This window comes from Narcine bancroftii, chromosome 11, assembly GCF_036971445.1.
Source record: "Narcine bancroftii isolate sNarBan1 chromosome 11, sNarBan1.hap1, whole genome shotgun sequence".
In the NCBI taxonomy this organism is placed as follows: Eukaryota; Metazoa; Chordata; class Chondrichthyes; order Torpediniformes; family Narcinidae; genus Narcine; species Narcine bancroftii.
In genome coordinates this window covers 62,064,466-62,082,205 of record NC_091479.1, presented here as the reverse complement: position 1 = coordinate 62,082,205, position 17,740 = coordinate 62,064,466, and positions in this window count along the sequence as shown.

Genomic DNA, 17,740 nt, shown 5'->3' with positions numbered 1-17,740 from the left:
GCTCCCATTTCCCATAGAATTTAGACCCCTGACCCCTTTCCAACTGTCCGTTTAAATGACTGATTTGTTCACCTCAACAGCAAGGGTTAGTTATTACTTTTTAAAAATCATTTGTGTCCCAGCCTTTGGTGTTCCCTCACACAAAACTCTATTCCTAGTCTGTTCTCTGATGGGTCCTGTGTGAACTGCAAACGGATCAATCCCTCCTTCCCCTTCATTCTCAGTGTTCTCCAATCAGTACTTTGACAATACCAATTCCCCAATTATTCTGACCTTACCAAAAAACAGGCTTGGAGAAGGATTTGTAGACTTAAAATTTGAAGGGACGACTGGGGACAAGGCAGGAATTCAGGGAGCAGAGCATTGAAATGTTTCATCAAGTCGGTGAGAATATTGCCCACCCTACTCCCCATGTCCATTAACAGTTGCCTTTCTCAAATACTAATTAGTTTTTAAAATAATTTATTGGCCGTGCTTCAACAACAGCTTGTGATAAATAATTCTTTGAATCTGCCATCTGTGCATCAAATTTTCACTTACTGTTGAATTCTTTAAGCTGACATTACTGCAGGGTTTCTCCTGATCTTTCAACCTTTTCAGCTTTTGACTTCTGCCTCCACCTTCAGAGACCTCCCTGAAAATCACCCTTGGAGCATTCTTGATGTGACTGAAGATGGTTTCCCACAGTAGTTCTGTCCGTGTTGCTTTAAGCATTGGAAATTTCCTGCATCGTCTTTGTCATTTCTGGGCAAACAAATTGTTTTTGTGAGCCATACACAAATGCTCAGAAGAAACTTGGGAGGTCACATCCAGAGGAACCAAAGGGTAGCCATGCTTTGGGCCAGGGCATTGCTTCTTTTATTTGAAGCAGTTAAGTTTGGTGCATCTCCAAATATATTTTGTAAACTTGGCAGTCACTTTATTTGTTAATCCATTTTCTTTACATTAGGTCCCCATTGTTACTGTCGGCCAGAATATGATGGCTGAGCTTCCCGCAATCTCCGTTGATCTTTGTAGAGTATGTGAACTTTCTCTTTAGGTTGAAGGAAAAATATCAAATCCCTAATAAACATGCTTGTTTGTTATTATTGACTTAAATCAATGTTGTACGTCTATTTTGGGAGACATTTGCATTTACCTAAGGAATCAAAATTTGAAATGTTGGTGCTGAATGGAGAGAAGAAGGGTTTTATTTCAGAAATGTATCAATTATCGCAGCAGGAGATGCCTAAGATTGAGCTGCATAAATCATGACTTAAATGGGAGAAGGACTTGGGAGTTCAATTGGAAAATGATTCATTGGAGGAGTATTTGTAGAGATATTATGACAAAGTTAGTAAATGTTAGGTACAGACTGGTGACTTATAATTTTATACACCAATTATACTTGACCCCAGAACATTTGAAAAGATGTAAGCTGAATGCTTCGGATCTGTGTTTTTGGTGCAATGATCAAAAAGGCATGTTTCTGCACTCAGTATGGTCTTGTGATAAAGTTAGGGGTTAATGGTATAGCTCCTATCCAAGATCGTGTTATATGGCGAGCTCTCCACTGGCCACCGTGACAGAGGTGCACCAAAGAAAAGGTACAAGGACTGCCTAAAGAAATCTCTTGGTGCCTGCCACATTGACCACCGCCAGTGGGCTGATAACGCCTCAAACCGTGCATCTTGGCGCCTCACAGTTTGGCGGGCAGCAACCTTCTTTGAAGAAGACCGCAGAGCCCACCTCACTGACAAAAGGCAAAGGAGGAAAAACCCAACACCCAACCCCAACCAACCAATTTTCCCCTGCAACCGCTGCAACCGTGTCTGCCTGTCCCGCATCGGACTTGTCAGCCACAAACGAGCCTGCAGCTGACGTGGACTTTTTACCCCCTCCATAAATCTTCGTCCGCGAAGCCAAGCCAAAGAAAGAATGGTATAGCTCCTATACCGCACGGATGGCAGTCTCTTCTATCTGAAGCGCCTGCAAGCTCACACCAAGACACAAGAGCAACTTGTCCGTGAACTACTCTTTGCAGACGATGCCGCTTTAGTTGCCCATTCAGAGCCAGCTCTCCAGCACATGATGTCCTGTTTTGCGGAAACTGCCAAAATGTTTGGCCTGGAAGTCAGCCTGAATAAAACTGAGGTCCTCCATCAGCCAGCTCCCCACCATGACCACCAGCACCCCCCCCCCACATCTCCATCGGGCACACAGAACTCAAAACGGTCAACCAGTTTACCTACCTCGCCTGCACCATTTCATCGGATGCAAGCATTGACAACGAGATAGACCACAGACGCGCCAAGGCAAATAGCGCCTTTGGAAGACTACACAAAAGAGTCTGGAAAAACAACCACCTGAAGAAACACACAAAGATCAGCGTGTACAGAGCTGTTGTCATACCCACGCTCCTGTTCGGCTCCGAATCATGGGTCCTCTAGTGGCATCAACTACGGCTCCTAGAACGCTTCCATCAGCGCTGTCTCCGCTCCATCCTCAACATTCATTAGAATGACTTGATCACCAACATCGAAGTACTTGAGCTGGCAGAGTCCACAAGCATCGAATCCATGCTGCTGAAGACCCAACTGTGCTGGGTGGGTCACGTCTCCAGAATGGAGGACCATTACCTTCCCAAGATCGTGTTCTATGGCGAGCTCTCCACTGGCCACCGAGACAGAGGTGCACCAAAGAAGAGGTACAAGGACTGCTTAAAGAAATTTCTTGGTGCCTGCCATATTGACCACTGCCAGTGGGCTGATATCGCCTCCAACCGTGCATCTTGGCACCTCACAGTTCGGCGGGCAGCAACCTCCTTTGAAGAAGACCGCAGAGCCCACCTCACTGACAAAAGACAAAGGAGGAAAAACCCAACACCCAACCCCAACCCACCAATTTTCCCTTGCAACCGCTGCAACTGTGCCTGCCTGTCCCGCATCGGACTTGTCAGTCATCAACGAGCCTGCAGCAGACGTGGACATACCCCTCCATAAATCTTCGTAAGCCAAGCCAAAGAGAAGAGAATGGTATAGATTAAGAGACTGTTTACAAAACATTTTAAAAGTAAAATTCTCTTTTCCTCCAAAGATCCTTTTAATTGGAGATGTTAGTGAAATGGGTTTGATACATAAATTAGATAAATTTCAAATGGCGTTTTTGAGATTAGCTTCAGCAGTGGTGGGGAAATGTATAGCTATTTCATGGAAATATCAAATGGAGCTGAATTTACAAAGATTGCATTGGGAAATAAGATCATGTATAGCAATGGAGAAGATAACATAATTTAAGGGATAAATATTTTGTATTTAAAAGATTTGGAGCCCATATTTGGATTATTTTAATTTGAAAATTTAAGACTGACCTTGAGTGCCGCTGGATCTCCTTATATAGTAAATGAATGATGTTGGGTGTTCTCTTTTGCTATTCCTTTCCTTTTAGTGGGGTAGAGGGTTTAGAGGTAGGATAGAGGGAGGGGATGATGTTAGGGTGGGAGTGGGAGTTGGGGGTTAATTTTTGTTGGGTTTTATGTTGTTTTTTTAGTTTATAGTTCTGTAACCATGTTTAAATTTTGTCAAATTGATAATATTTCAGTTATGTAACTGTGGTTTATTACTTTTTTCTGATATAAATAAAATATTTAAAAAAAACTTTCTCTTTGTGAAACTATGGCTTAAAATATTCTTCCAAGCTGAACAGCGTCTTGAATGGTGAGGCCTATGATGTAGTTGCATGGAATCCAGCAAAGAACCTTCAGCATCCAACCAAGCCACGTCTTGTGCCTGAGTCAGATGTCAATATTCGTGTTTCTTGACATTAAAATCCAGAGCACAGTTGAGAAATTGTCAGGAAAACAGTGGTAGACATTCAAGATCATTGATGTTGTCCAGGAATCAGGAAGTGGAATGTTGGGGGGAATAAGTGGAGAGATGTGCAAGGAGTTCTCTGCAGGACTGTTAGCATTTCCTGCAAGCTCTGTTTTTGCTTTAATTTCAGATGATTTGCAGCCCCTCGTCCCCGATTTTGTGTCTGCTGCTGTGAGCATTTTCTCAGTAATGTGGTGGGATACCACCCTGCTTTGTTCAAGGTCACTCTAATGTGCAATAATTGTCCAGCTTTAACGTGGAGGCACTTTGTTTCTTGACAGAAATGTAGGTTGACGAGGACCTTGAGTGTTCTTGCACTGATTTGTATTAACGATGTTGCTGTCAAGAGTGTTTGTGGAGTCAAATTGACCTCATTTCCTATTCTCTCTTGCACGTTTGTCATTTACATCCTTGAGTTCCTTGAATGGTTTAATGTGATGCACCAGTTGTTTGTCAGTGAACTTTGATAGTATCCGTGTCCTGTGAGGATTTTTGACAGAAAGAATTGAATTACAAACGTTTGGGTAAGATTGTGATGCTTCCCAGTTGCAATTCATATTCCGAGGAGCTCATCCGTATGGATAATTAATTAATAGACTGCTTGCAGGAGGAATTCTGTTTATTGGTTGCTGGGATCAAATAGAGGAAGGGATTGTAATGGCTACAGATGACTTGAATCTGACCTTATTGGGAATGCAGCAAACTGCTGAGTATGTTTGAAATCAGTGACGGTTCCTCAACCTTCTCATCATTCTATCTTTGCCCACTGTTTTTAATTTCAAGCAGGACACTGGGCTTATCTTTCACGTTAATGGCCGAGCGGTTATTTTACAGACAACTTGTAAACAGGCTCATTATTTCTTTTTTTTGATTTCAGAAATTCCTCTGTCTTTCATCTGAGCACTACGATTCTTCAGTGATACAAATGATTGCTTTCTCCCCACCATTTTAGCCGGGTCAACTTGTTAATGTAAACGTTTCCCTCCTGAATTCCTGAAGTGGATATGTGAAGGAAACCAATCTGATTCTCTGTCAGAAGGCCATTCAGTGCCCTTCGACCCACTGAGATCCTCCAAACATTGAGCGTTCACATTCCCATCAATTGCCCCCTGCATCTACAATGGCTAGTGATTCCACCCACCTGCAGGCCTTTTGGTTGAGGGGAGTGGGGGGGGGGGGTCGAAGCTGGAGAGCCTTGTTCAGAATTGAAGACGACTAAGTAATCTGCACAATTATTTTCTTTAAATGCAGTGAGAAAGTATTTCTCTTTGTGTTAATGGACTCAGGAGGTACTAAGCTGGGTTGATGCAGAAATGCAGCTATTAAATCTATAAAGGTGTGATGCGCTGTGGAGGCAACAAGCAGACACAAAAGACTACTACAGGCTTTATTCTGCTAAAAGTCTATACACAACAGTTTCAGCTGTGGTGGCTTCCTAGTGACTGGCTCAGGAGGGGCCGGCTGATTGACAGCCGGCCAGGTGGAGTCAACCCCCAGGTGGTCCTTCTGCAGGTACAGAGATCGCCCCCTGCAGTAGGCTAGTGGTCATATCACCATAAAAGGAATGTGAGAGAGGTTTCTTTCTTAGGCAGTAAGAGTGAAACTTAGGTAAATAGTGAATGCATTGGAGGTAAATTGCACAGATGCATTTATGGGCAGTCAGATCAGGGAAAGACAGAGCAAGGAATGAATGGTATCCAAAGGGACATGTTTTTGTGTGGAGCATAAACATAGATATGAACCCACTGGGCCAAGTGATGCATTATTGATTTAAAGTTCAATCTAATCTTGCTTTGCATCTCATTTTGGAACGAAAGTGCAGCTGAACTCAACATGGATAATTAAAATGGATATGTGGCTGCTGTTCAGTGGAAGACTGGTTCAAACAGCCAATGTCAAAGAGGAATTGTTGCCATGGAACACTTTTGTTTTCTGGTTCAGGGACTTTTCGTGTGCAAGGTGTGAGGTATATTTGCTTGGGGGGGTGGGTGGTATCCATTGTGAATGGGATGGGATTGGAGGATGATCCCAACGGAGGAAGGATGAAACTCTCTGGGGCTAAGGGGCTGTCAACGTAGTTGCCAGTGACAACTAAATTGGTGACCAACTGCATAATTGGCTCCATTGGCTAAAGGGGAGAAGGAAACAATTGCCCACTGAAATTGTATGATCAGCCCTGGTTGAATTGAATGGTGCAGCAAGCTGGAAGGCTTGAATGGCCTGCTTTCTGTGTTTCTCCAAATGCACTGCTTGGGTGGATGGAACTCATCATCGACATAGTGACAGAGTAAGAAGGCAGTGTAGATGCAGCAAAGTCTTCAACAGGGAGAGCTGTAAATAGCTACAATTGCAACTCAAAATTTGACACGTTAATAACTTAATTAGTTGCCGATTGAGTTTAAATTCCAACAGCTTATTATTTATACAGCTGACTAGATTAGCTTTCACTGTGAAGGGAAGGTATGGAGAAGAGAGTTGTGGGAAAAAGATTATATCCAAAATGAAAAGCCCAGGAAATTAAAATGAAGGTGAGGCCAAAAATCTAGAACTATTGTAGGAAATTTGTTGGTGTTTGGGTGAATGTTGTGCGCTCAGAATGATAACATCTGCAAATGATAGAATCATTGCATCAAATGCAATCTCGGGCTTAGTCTGGTTCAATGGTTAATTATTCCTGAATATGATCTGTGTCAGAATATCTAATTGTTGGCATCATTTTAAGTCACAAAATGTCAAGATTTAATTCATTTTTGCCTTTGTGTGAAATGAACAGGGATCACTGAACTGCGAAGAATAACTTCCCTTTTGCTTTGTCACCCATGATTAGTTTGAATCAAAATTTTGATTTTTGATTTAAGTGTGAAAAAACACAGCCTGATTGGAGAGGAACTGAAATTGATTCACAGAGATCAGGCATCCATGGATCAATTTGAAATGCAATTAATAGGGAGTAGATGTGTCTTGGCTTCCTTTTGAGACCCTCTCCATCACCGATGTTCATGTAGAGCTGATTCAGTGAAGAAGCAAGGGATCTGATCCCAAATTGATTGGAGTTAGTTGACCAGGATTTTACAACAAGCAGGACAAGTGAAGGTGGGGAATGGGGGTACTGCCTGCTGCACATTCCCCTGGCCACAGCAGTGCAGCTGTCGCAGTGTCCAGAGGCCTGGATTGACCTCTGACCTGAGGTGATGTTTGTGCGGAGTTTGAACTTTCTCTTTGTGACTGCGTGGCTTTTACCCTGGTGCTCCAGGTTATGCCCACATTACAAAGGCATAAGTGGCTTGGTGAATTGGAAGAGCGAAAAGGTCCTGAAAACAGGTTCCACAAAGGACAGCACAGTTAGCGTAGCAGCGCAACGCCTTTACAGCACCAGCGATTGGGACTGGAGTTCAAATCCCGCGCTGTCTGTAAGGAGTTTGTATGTTCTCTCCTTGTGTGTGTGGGTTTTCCCCGGGGTCTCCGGTTTCCTCCCACCATTTGAAATGTACCGGGGGTGTAGGTTAATTGGGTATAAATTGGGCGGCATGTGCTCGTGGGCTGAAATGGCCTGTAATGCTGTTTGACTACATTAAAATTTTAAAAAATCTTTCAAGTGGCCAGTTTAATAAAAAGTGAATTGAGAGGATGTTTCTGTTTTTAACACCAAATATAAATTTAGTCTTGCGGCTTAGACAATAGACAATAGGAGCTGGAGTAGGCCATTTGGCCCGTCGGGACAGCACCGCCATTTTAGATCATCGCTGATCATTACCATCAGTACCCCTTTCCAGCCTTATCCCAATAACCCTTAACTCCGTTACCCACAAGAGTCTTATCTAACTCTCTTTTGAATATAGTCAGCGAATCCGCCTCTACCACCCTCTGTGGCAGAGCATTCCACAGATTCACACTTCTGGGTAAAAAAATGCTTTCTCTCTCCGTCCTAAAGGGCCTACCCTGTATTCTTAAACTATGCCCTCTAGTCCTCGTCTCCCCCATCATTGGGAACAAGTAATCAGACTTCACCTTGTCTATCACCCTGATGATTTTGTATACCTCAATCATGTCCCCCCTCATCCTTCTAAACTCCAATGGATACAAGTCCAGTTTTTCTAGCCTTGCTGCATATGACAACCCTGCCATCCCTGGAACTAACCTTGTAAATCTGCGCTGCACACCCTCTATAGCTAGTATCTCCTTCCTCAAGTTTGGAGACCAGAACTGGACGCAATACTCCAGGTCAGGTCTCACCAGGGCCCTGTATAACTGCAGAAGGGCGTCTCTGTTCCTATACTCCAATCCCCTCTTTATGAAAGCCAACATTCCATTTGCCTTCTTCACAGCTTTCTGAACCTGCATGCTAGCCTTCAGTGACCGGTGAACAAGTACACCCAGATCCATTTGCACTTCCCCACTCCCTAGCTTGTCTCCATTTAAATAATACTCAGCTTTCCTATTACTTCCCCCAAAATGAATAACCTCACATTTGTTCACATTGAAATTCATCTTCCATTTAGCCGCCCACTCCTCCAGCCTGTCCAAGTCCCTCTGCATTTTCCTTACATCCTCCTCACACCCCACACCGCCACCCAGTTTAGTGACATCTGCAAATTTGCTCATGTTATTTATAATCCCCTCATCCAAATCATTAACATAAATTACAAACAACTGAGGACCCAACACCGATCCCTGAGGCACTCCACTCGTCACATCCTGCCATTCTGAAAAAGACCCATTCACTCCAACCCTTTGTTTCCTATCTCTTAACCAACTTCCTATCCATGTCAGCACCTTACCTCCAATACCATGCTCCCTGATCTTGCCCACTAGATTCCCGTGCGGTACCTTATCAAAGGCCTTCTGGAAGTCCAAATACACCACATCCACTGGCTCTCCCGAGTCCACCCTCTTTGTCACATCCTCAAAAAATTCCAGAAGGTTAGTCAAGCATGACTTACCCTTAAGGAATCCATGCTGACTAGCCCTTATACTATTATTACTGACTAAGTGTTCTGCTATTTCTCCTTTTATGATGGACTCCAATATCTTCCCCACCACTGATGTCAGGCTAAGCGGTCTATAATTTCCCGTTTTCTCCCTCCCTCCTTTTTTAAAAAGCGGCACCACATCAGCCACTCTCCAATCCTCAGGGACCTCCCCGGAATCTATGGAACTTTGGAAAATGTCGACCAGTGCCTCCACAATTTCCATAGCCACCTCTTTAAGCACCCTAGGATGCAGCCCAACAGGCCCTGGGGATTTATCAGCCCTCAGTCCCAACACTTTACTCATAACCTCCTGCTTCTGGATCCGGATATCCATTAGATCCCCTACCTCCCCACTAAAGTTCCCCAAGTCTCTTGGTACCGCATGACCACTACCCCCTAACTGACTATAACCTATATCCTCCTTGGTGAAGACAGTTGCAAAGTATTTGTTAAATTCCTCTGCCATCTCCTTGTTTCCGGTAATAATTTCACCCTTGCCCATTTTCAAAGGGCCAATTTTAGACCGAACCAATTTCTTCCTCTTCACATACTTAAAAAAGCTTTTGCTATCCTCCGCAATATTATCTGCTAATTTCCTCTCGTACTTCATTTTCCCGTCTCTTATGGCTTTCTTAGTTACCCTCTGATGTTCTTTGAAGGTTTCCCAATCCTCTAATTTCCCACTCCGCTTCGCTATCTTATAATTACTCCCTTTGGACTTGATAATGCACTTGATTTCCTTAGTTAGCCAGGGCTGCCATTTGCATCTCCTAGAGCCTTTCCTCCACTTTGGAATAAATTTGTCCTGAATCCTGTGAAAAATGTCCATAAAAACCTGCCATTTTTCCCCAGTTGTCCTCCCAGCTAGTGTATCTTCCCATTTTATTTTGGATAGCTCCTCCCTCATAGCTGCAAAATTCCCTTTATTTAACTGAAGTACAGATGCTTCCGACTTCCTTTCCATTTCCTTTTCTAATTGCAGCTTAAAAGTAACCATACCATGGTCACTATTCCCTAATGGTTCCCCTACATCAAGGTCACTTATTAAGTCTACATCGCTGCACAGCACCCAGTCCAGAATCGACTTCCCCCTGGTAGGTTCCTCCACTAGCTGTTCCAAGAAAGTATCTTGTAGACATTCTATAAACTCGCTCTCTTGTGTTCCTGCCCCCGTCTGATTATCCCAGTCCACCTTCATGTTGAAGTCCCCCATAACTACCGTATTGCTACCACTTTGACATGCCACTCTTAATTCCTGATTTATACTACTACCGATATCTGAGCTACTTTTCGGAGGCCTGTAAATGACCCCCATTATATTCCTCTTGCCCTTGCAATTTCTTAATTCAATCCAAACAGACTCTACCTCACCTGTTTCAATGTCCTTCCTTTCAAACGCCTGAATCTCATTTCTTACCAACAGAGCTACCCCACCTCCTCTTCTTAACTTTCTGTCCTTTCTAAAGGACGTGTACCCTGGAACATTTATTTCCCAATCCTGCCCTTCCCGCAGCCATGTCTCCGTTATTCCGACAATGTCATAACCTCCCATTGCCATTTGCACCTCAAGCTCATCCATTTTATTCCTTACACTTCTTGCATTCATACACAATACCTTGATGCCATACCTCCTTTCTCCCTCCACCTTGGTTCTTGGTGCATTCGTTCTTATTCTCCTATCACTTTTAGCTCCCTTATTCCTTATTGTTTCACCGTCTATCGGAACCACCCCTATATTCTCTCTCCTATCTACTTCCCTATCAGTCCTGTTCCCTTCCCCCTGCCAAATTAGTTTAAATCAGCTCCAACAGCTTTATTAAACCTAACTGCCAGTATATTGTCCCCCTTCGCATTCAGGTGTAAACCATCCCTCCTGTATAGGTCCCGTCTTCCCCAGAAGAGATCCCAATGGTCAATGAACCTGAATCCCTGCACTCTGCACCATTCCCTCAGCCACACGTTTAACCTCTTGATTTTATTATTCTTGCCCCCACCCTCGCACAGTACTGGAAGCAGCCCCGAGATTACAATCCTGGATGTCCTGCTTCTCAACCTCCTTCCGAAAGGTAGTCTCTCTTCAGGATCTCCTCCTTCAATCTATCTATGTCATTTGTGCCCACGTGTATCAGGACCTCTGGCCGGTCTCCTTCCCGCCCCAGGATACTCTGAACCCTATCAAATTTTCAGCTTGAAGGGACTGCATAATTAATTCAGTGGTTGTTTGATTACCAGGTGTGAAGATTGCTTGTTAACATTAGTTGCTCTGTAAAGGAGTGGAAGTGGAGGGAGATGGATTTGGGCAACAGAGAGGGAAGTAAAACCATGTGTGAAATGATAGAGGCTGAGTTGTCACTGGCTGGAACTGTCATGCCCTCATTCATCCTTTCCAGCCACTACACGTCACATTGACAAGTAATCATTGGGGTCTCTTCGCAGCATGAGTATTTGGGTACCCTTGAGAATTGTGATTTCCACCTGAGTGCAGACTCAGGACAGGCCCTTCAGTCCACCGTTTATGTGACGAGCACCATGCCACATTAAACTCCTATCTCTACAACCTGCACGGGATCGAGATCCTTCCATCCCCTGCATGCGTCAATCTCAAAAGCTGCTTCTCCCCACTCCTCCGCATTTCTGCAGCTTAAAATCAGTCATCATACTGTCCCTTTTGGATGAAACCTCCCAGTTTGAAATGAGAACAAGTTCTGCCTGATCTATTAACTATCTCAGGGGTCGCCAAACTTTTTGACCATCTACACCACCACCCCCCCCCCTCCATGGAATCCTTGATCCCTCATAGACCCCAGGCATGTAAATAAATGGGTAGATGTGCAGTTTCTGTATTCATTTGTGAGGGGAAACTGTAGACCATATGCATGGTGTCCGGGCCTCCTAGAAAGAACTCAAACAAACGTTGTTACAACGCCCCAATCGTCAAGTCACAAATCTGTAAATTAACCAAGCAAGTGATTACAATTACTGTAAAAAAAAAAACCAAAACATTTGCTTCTGGCCAGGAATATGCTAAACGGAGCTGGATCCAAGTCTTCAACATTGGTGACTCCATTCTCAACATCAGGTTCAGTGCCGTCCACATCAAAAGTCATCTCGGTCTGCCAGGCAGGAGTGGGACATCGGGCTCTTCAATTCTTTTGACCCCAAAAGTTCAATCAACCCCCCCCCCCCCAAAACATTTATCGACCTCCTCGAATTTTTCAACCCCCTTGGATAGTCCCATTGACCCCCCACACGGGTTGATATTAACCACTTTGGAGACTCCTATGGTAGACAATCTCTCCACAATATCCTCCTTTCCTGTGGTGATACTATCCCTGATTAATAATACTACTCCAGCCACCCCACCCCACCCCCTTTTTACTTCTCTATCCCTTTTGAAACATCTAAATCTAGGTACCCAAATCGGCCAATCCTGTCCTTGTCAGCCAGGCTTCTATAATGGCCACAACATCGTAATTCCATGTACTGAAGTTAATCTCCCTTATTTCTGATACTTCTAGCAAATAAACACATTTCAAACCCTACAACTGATTGCATTTATGCGCCTTTCACGCTCTGTCCTTCCTCACCATCTCGCGACACATTGCATCAACCTTTCCGTCAATCTGCTCTATTGTCTGCCCTGTCATTCGGTTTCCCATCCCTCTGCCAACTTCACATGGGTCCGAATCAATCCTAGGTAACTGGGTTAAGGCGGCAGCAGCACTAATGATGCCAACTTTTGAAATGACAGTGGTGACAGCCCCCACAAAGCGATTTACTCCTGTTTCATGACCTGAGCTGAAATAATACCGACCCTGCAGTGGCAGTGAAGAGATTACATTGGGACAGATGGGAGTGGGGGAAGGGCAAGCTTGCCTTGCTTTCTGTGGCTCCACTTTGGCACTGCTTTCACACCAAGGTCTTGTTACTAGTGTCATGCTTGGATGATTCTAACAGGAGTCCTGTGTGATGTAATCAACATAGTTTGCAAGTTGAACAAGTGTGTTTAAAATACAGCATCTATTTAATAACATGTAGGCGATTCATGATCTGGTGGGATTTGTCCAAAAATATCTGTAATTGCAATTGAACAGAGGGCAGTGGTTATCCCATTGCATGACCTGATGTTCATCTGAATGCAAACCCTGTGACGAAAGACCTATTTTTTTTTCTGTTGCCTTAGAGTTCCACGGATTCTCAATCCCTTGCACTCTTCTGGTTGAGAAACTCAGTAAAACCTGTTGATGCCTGCAGTGCTGAGAGCAAGGATTTCGGGTATCTTGGATCGTTTCTCCTTTCCCTCTCCAATTTTTGGAGAATATTTATTCTATGATCCTGGAATAAATCAAGTGCTGAAGGTTGGAGTGTTTGTTACCCATATGTTATCTCTTCACCAAGACCAATTGAATGTGGCTGGGTTGTTGAACTGATTCTTGACCTTCTGGGCAGTCGACTCCCACTGGGTACAGGTACTTCCTACACGTTAACCCTATCTTTTGGAAGCTGGATGTCTGACAACCTGCTTATTGGAGTCATGATGTTGGAGAGGAGTTTGGATTTCTCAAGTAGCATTAGGTGCATGTACACTGCTGGGTGTTCAAGTTGATTATCATCTGACTGTACATGTACAACCTAACAAAAGAGTGTTTCTCTGGACCACACTGCACACACAGTATATAATAATCACATCTATACACAAAGATGTAATTTAAAATAAGCATAGCAATATTTTGGGGCGATACACACAGTTACAGAATGTTGTTCATCACTATCACAGCCTGAGGGAAGAAGCTACTTGCCAGCCTGGCAGCCTTGCTCCTGATGCCTCCTGAACTACCTCCTTTATGGTCGTGGGTCAGAGATACTATGTTCTGGATGGAAAAGGACTTCTTAGAGCCCTATTTCAACAACACTCAGTGGCTGTTGTCAACAGTGGAAAGAGAGGCCCTAGTGATCTCCTCAGCTCTTTTGATGATTCTCTGAATTGACTTCAGCCTGATGCTTTGCAGCTTCCATGCTACACAATGATGCAGCCAGGCAGGACACTCAAAAGTGCTCGTGTAAAATGTGGTCAAGATGGGGGCTGGTTGCTTTGCCCTCCTCAACCTCCTTGGGAAGTGTAGGTGTTCCTGGCCCTTCCTAACTAATGGGGAGGAGATGTGGGTCCAGGATGGGTCTTCCGTTTCATTCCCTGATGGAAACTGGTCGACTATAATAGAGACTGGTCGACCTTCACCCTACTGAAGTCCACAATCATCTCCTTTGTCTTGTCCACGTTGGTTGGTGTCCCAAGGATGTCAAGCATGGGCTGAAATGGGGATGTCTGAAATTGAATGTAGTCTGGACCTGCTCATCTACCCCACAAGGGTACCCCACAGGGCACAGTGTGCCCTTCCCCCACTCCCATCTGTCCCAATGTAATCTCTTCACTGCCACTGCTGGGTCAGTATTATTTCAGCTCAGGTCATGAAACAGAAGTAAATCGCTTTGTGGGAGCTGTCACCATTTCCACCAACAAGTGTCATGTGTCCTTGGAGTTTAGTTGACAGTAATCTGCACTTGAGTGCATTGATTTATAATGAGCTTGCTCAAGATGGATCTTATTTTTGAATGTTTGCCTGAACCCTGAATATAAGACATAAACATGATTGGTAGAGAAGTATCTGTTTTGGGACTAGCAGTGGAAACAAGTATGGAAGATTCTGATCAGTGGAGAAAAAAACAAATTGAAGGGACATATTTTCGCAAAAATATGATTCAAACTTAATGTGAGGATACCTTCAAATAAAGAACAAAACAGCACGTACATCAATAAAGCAACGAGTCTCGTGTGCTTTGTCCTGCTGGGGACTCGACGGGTGGTCTCAGGAGCTCGAGGGTCCTTGGCAATGATTGCAATCCATTTCAAGGAGAAGCCTAGTCAGCTGGTTCTCGAGATAAACAAGTGCAACCCTACGCTTTTCCCTCATCTTTTCAGTTATCAATTGCATTTCAAAGCTCACTCCTTTCCAAAACACAAGTACGAAACCACTTAATCCTTCCCCACGTCCCCTCCCATAGAATCTTCCTCACTTTCTACGCGTCTCCGACTGTTTCTCAAAGTATTGTAATTTGATGGTGTTTTTATTTTCAAGCACCTCTGTTTTTTCCCAAGTAAGTCTGTTCTCTGGATCTGGCTTGAATGCTGTTAACTGATGATTTAATTTTAGTTGCTTTTAACTCTTCTATTAAATAGTGTAATCATTATTTTTCCATTCTGCAGATTTTATAATGCAAGTATCTGACTCTTAAGGGCAGGAAAGTCCTGTAGTAGTTGAAGTCTTAATAGCTGGTTTAAAAATAGTTATGACGTGCCTTGCTGGCATAGCCACTATCCATCTCTCCCCTGTCATTTCATGGCTGTACAACAGCATTTGAATAGCTCTTATCTCTGCTGCAGTGCGGTTAACTTGATGGTGCATTATTCCACTTGGCTTCACAAGCAATATTGAACACCTGGGGCCTTGGGTTGCAGGTTTCAACTGGTCCCTTCAGTATCTGCAGGTCGCCATGGTCCCTTCTGAGCTGATGTAGTGTCTGCTTCATTGGAATTTTCCTTGAGTACAAATACACAAGGGGACTGTTCAGACTTCTTTACTCTCATGAGATGATCAATTTTCTTCTCGCAGCTAGATTACTGACATCCTTCTGCGACAGCATCATTGCATTGTGGAGTTGCACCCACTCAGGATGAGAAATTATCACTTCATTATACATCGGAGTTCCAGCTAATACAAAGATCTATTGCTTTTGCAGTGGTTCAAATGACTTGTTAACCACTGGGGACCATGTTTCCATTTCTGCTGCTCTTCTGTAACTTTGGGTTCCAGGAGCACATTACTGGCAACCACTGGCAGTCTTTAATGCTGTAACCGCTGGATTACAGCAGGATCTAGATATGGGAAGGTGGGCCAAGTGATGGCAGATGGAAGGGTAAACCAGGGAGCGATTTAAGTAATTCCTATGCCATTGGTGCTCCGTGATTAGTAGGGTTTGCTTAAGGTGGTATGTGGATGGGAAGAAAAAGGTTGAGAACCACTGATATAACTTCTCTTCTATGGAGCAGAAAGGCAGTACTTGCGTTGTATTCATGTTGAACAGCACCTCATAGCACCCTCCGGAGCCGATGGAGGTGGGGTGACTGGTGCAGTGCTGCAGCCCGTCATAAATACACGGCAGAGCAATGGGCGTCTTCCCTACCTGTAATCCCCAAGCAGCTGGAATTGCTCTGTGCTTCCCAGAATGGTACCAGCTGTGTGGGGGATTATGGGTAGGGAAGACAGCCATTGCTCTGCTGCATTTTAGACCAAAGTGGTCTGGTGAGGTGCTCAAGCAGCTGCTGCGGCCCCCATCAGCCGCCCCTGCCCTGATGGCTCCCACCGGCTGCCCCTGCCCTGAGGGGTCATTGGAGGGAGAGGAGTGAGTGGGTGGGAGAGAGAGGGGAGCTGGATCGCTGGCTGATGGCGTCATCGTTGCGATGTCATCAGCCTGCCCTTAGCCAGCTGCTTGCAGTGGCATTGCATTCATTCGCCGATGATCCTTCCACGAGAGGGTTTGCAGTCGGCACCTTGGAGCTGACCTCGGCGCATTCATAGAGGTAAGTCTCCTGATTTAAGGGCAGGGAATCTCTACCTTTACAGTCAGGCTTTTTCACTGCATGAAAGACCCTACAGACTAAGAGGAGCTTCTGGAATCCCTGCCAGTGGTGAATCTGTCTGCCTTGCAGCAGGCAAAAAGAAATTTCATGTCATATGACACTGTTTTATTACTATGACAATAAATTGAGAAGGTAAATCCCCTGGATGGAGAAATCTAAAAGCAGACCAATGATTCTTGATCTTTTTTTTCCCCACTCACATACCACCTTATGAAATCCCTTACTAACCACAAAGCACCTATCCTATGATGCCATAGGTTCTCTGTGGAAAGAAATAGGTTGAGAACCACTGCTACAGACTGAAAGTGAGAAGGAAAAGATTTAAAATGGATCTGAGAGGCAATTTATCATGCAAAGAGTGATGGGTAGATGGAGTGAGTTTTGGAGGCAGTGACAGAGAAGGGTACAATTGTCTCATTTAAAGGATGTGTAGGCTGGTGTTTGAATAGGAAAGATGCGATGGGAGATGGGTTGAATGCAGGCAAATAGGACCAACTTAGGTTGTCGACCAGCTCAACATGAACAAGGGTCTGTTTTTGTGCTGTGAAACTTGGCCTCTGTCCATTTCTCAAAGATTGCATCTTGTCTGAGATTGCGGAGGCACCATGTCTTTACAGCGCCAGTGATTGGGATCTGGGTTCGAATCCCACTCTGTCCGAATGGAGTTTGTACGTTCTGCGTGGGTTTTGCTCAGGGCCTCTGGTTTCCTCCTACCATTCAAAAGGTGCTGTGGGTGTAGGTTAATTGGGTGTAATTAGGTGGTACGGACTTGTGAGATGAAATAGCCAGTTAACGTGCTGTATGTCTAAATTTAAATTTTAAAATTAAATCTCTCACTTTTCTCATGATCCCTGGTTACCATCAATTGCACAGACTCTTTCGCTCTCTTAAGGAGTCTTCTGACCTGATGATCTTCCTCTGAGATTGCTTCCTGTTCTCAACCATCCTTGGAATTGGGTGGACAAGGCTTGAAGAACGTTTTCCCTGTGGATTTGCTTTGTCTCTCATGAACTTCAAATATAGTTTCTTTCAGCCTCATCTGGACCACCTCTAGTCTCCATTGGAAACGACCACTTTGGGGTAATTCACCATATTTGGGGTGGCGGGTGGGTATGTGATGTGGAAATTGATTATTGTCACATTCGTTATGGGTGCATAGTTGCTGAAGCTATTTCTAGCCACCCTTTAAGTCACACATGTCAAACTCTGGCCCACGGGCCAAT